Below are 5,027 nucleotides of genomic sequence, written 5' to 3' on the forward strand. Positions count from 1 at the left end.
TACCTATCGTGTATCTGTTTATCTGGAGTCTTGGTGTGGTGCTGTAGGACAGGCACTGGACAGCAAGGTTGGTTTGAATTGCAAGGTTGATGGTTCAAATTCACTAACTGCTCCTTGGAAAGTCTGTACTGGGCCTCTGTGAGTCAGAACCAACTTGACAGCACTTAACAACAACAGTTTTATCTATTGACCTGCCTGTCTGTCTGTCTGTCTGTCTGTCTGTGTATCTCTGTTTCCTTTACCAGATATTGTAATTAGAAGAACTCTTGATATTCAGTTTTTCACACTACAGATCACAATGCATTAATAGATTCTGAAATTGATTAAGCATTAAGAAAATGTCAGAATAGAATGGAGTAATACAGAAATGTCAGAACATTCCACATATGTGGAATGTGTGTGTTTTTGTGTGTGAGAAACTTTGTTTTATTGTAAGTGTGCTCTGGGTCTTGATGTATAGTGTTCTTTTTCTCGGTAGAGGATGCCTCAAACATGTTTTTTAAAAGATAGACCTTATAAAAACAGAGTTATTAAACTCTATTCATACCAGTGTTAACATTTCCCAACCTGTGGTTCCCCTCTCCATATTGAATTATCTTTTTTTCTTACCATGTTAATTTTTCATGTGGTCAGCCCTGGCTATCCTTTGTAATTTCTTATTTCCGTTGAAAACAGAAATTCATCTTGTTTCTACAAAGATGATAAATGATCCATTCTACTTTTTGTCCACTTGATTCTTACTGAAGCATTCTCTAGGCACCCCCGGATTTATCAAAATCGCATCGGCTCAGCAGAATGCAGATGCAGGGCCAAGAAGCAAAGGCTGTTCTGAAGCAGGCAAGCTGAGAATATGTGATGATCACAAGAGCATGTGGGCCCTCTTTTCACTTCCAGTTGTGAGAGTTTATGTCAGTCAGCAAAAATTCTGGCCCAAGTGCTGGATAAGCAATTGTCATAATAGTTGTCCAAAGATAGTTCCAGAATGATGGGGGAAATTTGAGGAGGAAGTAAAGTTGAGAACTCCAGAGCACGTGGAACTATTCAGGACAATATAAGAGAGATGGGTTTGGAGTCAAAATTGGTGTGGCATTGTGGGATAATCATTGGGCTGCAAAGTCGGTTTCATCTGCAAGGTCAGTGTTTCAAACCTACTAGCCACTCCTTGGATACCCTATACAGGGTCTCTATGAGTTGGAACTGACTCGACAGTACTTTAACAACAGCAAAAACAATAAAATGAAAATCATAATAATTAGTGTTCATATTGATGAAGTATTAGCAGTCTCCCTTGCTCCTTACAGTCACTCATGGCAGTTTCTCACCGTCTCCATTTTACAGATGAGGCCACTCTGGTAGCGTTAGTGGTTACAACTCAGGATGTGAACAGCAAGGTCAGCAGTTTGAAACTACCAGCTGTTCCACAGGACAAAGATGAGGAGTTCTGCTCCCATAAAAATTTACAGCTTCGGAAACCCTGTACAGGTTCGCTATGAGTCGGAATTGACTCCACGGCACGTAACAACAACAATTTTACAGATGAGAAAACTGCATCATTTTAAAAGGCTCCGGGACTTTCCCAAGGCCCTGTGGCATCTTTCCAATCACCGGCATGCTTGAGGCCCTTGGTGCAGCCTTTCAATGCCCTTCGAGTGCCTTCCAATCAAAGGGGCTCATCTTCCAGCATTCATAGGCGGCGGTATTCTGTTCTGATCTGTAGGGTTTTCATCGACTCGTGTCAAAAGTGCATTACCAGGCCTTTCTTCCTAGTCTGTCTCAGTCTGGGAGCTCTGTTGAAACCTGCTCACCGTGGGTGACACTGACAGCAATTGAAATATCAGTGACATGGCTTCCAGTATCATAGCAAGGTGCAAGCCACCATAACAAACGGACAGATGAGGCCCAGTTACTGTTGTTAAGTGCTGTTGAGTTAGTTCCGACTCATAGCGACCCTGCAAAGGGTTTCCAAGGAGCGGCTGGTGGGTTTGAACCACCGACCTTATAGTTAGCAGTCCAGTGCACCACCCCAGGTCTCCAGCTAATAGGTGCCTGAGATTTGAACAGCCAATCCATGCCTTTATTCACTGCCTCTCATGTAGGAGCCTTGGGTCACAGCCAAGGGAAGAGGTGCATGTGCAGAGAGAGAGTTATAGTTCAGGGGTCTGGAAGGGATGTTTCTTTTGCTCTATGGAGCCTTCCGGAGTTCTGGTGTGCTGCTGCAGGATAATGTACTGTACTACAAGGTCAGTGGTTCAAACTCACCAGCTGCTCTTCAGAAACTCTAATGTAGGGTTGCTATGAGTCAGAACCAAGGGGAAGGCATGACAGGTAAAATTAAAGCAACTTTTACTCTGTTCAGTACTAGAGACAAACAGATGGATGGATGTTTTTATCCCATCTTTTATTTTGCAGGATTCCACTCAGATCCCTAATATGAGATGGTCTCAGAGAAACCCGGCTCCAAGCTCAGTCCCCAAGCCTGTGTGCAGGGATTATCACCCAATTTAGGTGCTCTCTAGCTGGGTGGTGCAGGACACACCTTTCTTCCCTGCCTTAGAGGCTGCTATGAGAACACAATGTCTGTCTGGTCCTTAGGAAGTCCTATATTTCAGTATTCGTTGTGTTCTTGTCATAAAAACAAAACAAAAACAAGAGCTGCCACATTGCTCCTGACTCATGGTGATCCATGTGCGTCACAGGAGAACTGTGTTCAGTGGGGTTTTTGGTCGATCACCTGACCTTTCTTTGGAAGCATCTCTGGGTAGACTTGCATCTACAACCTTTTGGTTACAGTGCATTCACAGTTTGCAGCCTTCAGGAACTCATGCCTTGGATGGTGTAAATGGTTACGTGGTCTATGACTTACCTGAAACCTTGGCCTTTGAACCCACCCAAAGGTGCCATTCTGCTTCTGGAAGGTCACAGCCTGGAAAACCCTTGGGAGCAGTTCTACTCAGCACTCGCGGGGTCATCCTGAGTAAGAGATGGCTGGAGTCTAGAACAAGTAACAACAGCAAGGTAAGACTGGGTATATTTATCTCATGGATGTCAAGTTGATCCCAACGCCTACCTACCCCATGTGGCAAACTGCAAGGTCGGCTTGAACAATAAGGCTGGAGGTTCAAACCCACTAGCTCCTCCTCGGAAATCCTATAAAGCATCATTATGAGTCAGAACTGACTAAATGGCACTTAACAACAACACAGCGTTCCAAAGGCTGTTATCTTTACGGAAACAGACGGCCACATCTGTCTCTCACCGAGAGGCTGGTGGGTACCAACTGCTGACTTTTCAGTTAGCAGCTGAATGCTTAACCACCGTGCCACCACCAGCACATTAGCAGATCAGGTGAGTTGTTATGTTGATTCTTGGAAGTTCCATCTCATCACCTGGCATTTCCTTACCCAGTTCTCCAGTTTTGACACTCTGCTATTTGGGTTGAGAGAGACTCTATGTTCCGGTTTACACCGGCTATCCCAGACTAATGATTAATAGTACTCCTGTTTTATATTCAGAAGTGGCCAGGTCTGGCAGATCAACCACATGGTCTTCCACTTTGGAGAACTGCAGTCCCTTCCTCGCCTGATCACTGACCACTACATTATGTGACCTGGGGAGATGGTCCAAGACTAGTACTAAAATCAAGGACAGCAGGTTTTTGGTATGTGTGCCACAACCCCACAGGCACGCTATACAAGTCTTTCACTCCCTTTAAAAAAGCATGCCTTTAAATGCACAAAATAAAATGCACAGGATTGAAAAGGAATTCCATAATTTTGAGACTATTCAAATTGTTGAAAAATCAAGTTTGTGATGTAGTAATATATATGCTTTTTATGGATGACTAAATAGCAGACTGAGTGACAAGTTTAACTATAGTTGTCACTGTAAAGCAGTGATGTGGATGGTTAAGTGGCATTTCTGTAACAATGGCCATGTGGAAGAGGCATAGCGGGGATTTCAACTTGTGACAATGTGTATTTCCTACATTCCCAACAGAATATGACTTTTCCTCTGACTGCGTTCACAGACCTCTGAATTCTGCCCAGAACTCTTGAGGACCCCAGGTTAAGAACCTCTGTAGTTAGGAGGCATGTTGAGAGCAACTGGGTGGAGGTGAATTACACGCGGTCAGGAGAAGAGGAAGACTGGAGTGGTCGTAAGTCCCTGATGACGCAAAGGCTTAACACACTCGGCTGCTAATCGAAAGGTTGGAGGTACAAGTTTACCCAGAGTCACCTCAGAAGAAAGGCCTGGAGAGCTACTTCCCCAAAATCAGCTATTAAAGATCCTATGGAAACACCAACAAAGGAGGATATATTACTTTCTTAGTTATTATCAAATTATAGTTTCTTTTAAATTAAGACTATTTTTTCAACACATAAAATGCACAATCAAAGATAACAAAAATAATCACCCTATAGTACACAAACTACTCCTTGGTGTACTTATATAAATATTTCACAGGTGAATTTGTCACATACTTAACATAGAATCAATTTAGGTAAAATGCAAGCAAAACAGCAGTAGTCAGTCACACAATATCAACAGTATTGAATTGTTTTATAAAATGTGTGCCTATATGGTAGTGTCGTGGTCTGGCCATTGGACTGCTAACTGCAATAGTGGAAGTTCAAATATACCAACCAACCAAGGGTGAAAGATGAGGCTGCCTGCTCCCACAATGATTTACAGGCCCAGGAACCCTATACAGGGTCAACTAAGATTGGGAATGAACTTAAGTGCAGTGGTTTTCTTTATGACAGTTACAAGAATCCCTGTTGGTGGTTAAAAAGTTGGCCTTCTGACTGAAATTTTGGCAGTTAGAACTCACATCAGATCCACAGGAGAAAGATGTGACAGTTTGTGCAAGTAATTACAAAAGGTAATTCAGAAATGGCTGCAAGCATACATTGACAGAGAATTTACGGAAGTTCAAGCCAAATTCAGAAGAGAACGTGGAATGAGGGATATCATCGCTGATGTCCGATGGATCTTGGCTGAAAGAAGAGGATACCAGAAAGATGTTT

This window comes from Chrysochloris asiatica, unplaced genomic scaffold (genome assembly GCF_000296735.1).
Source record: "Chrysochloris asiatica unplaced genomic scaffold, ChrAsi1.0 scaffold00041, whole genome shotgun sequence".
Lineage (NCBI taxonomy): Eukaryota > Metazoa > Chordata > Mammalia > Afrosoricida > Chrysochloridae > Chrysochloris > Chrysochloris asiatica.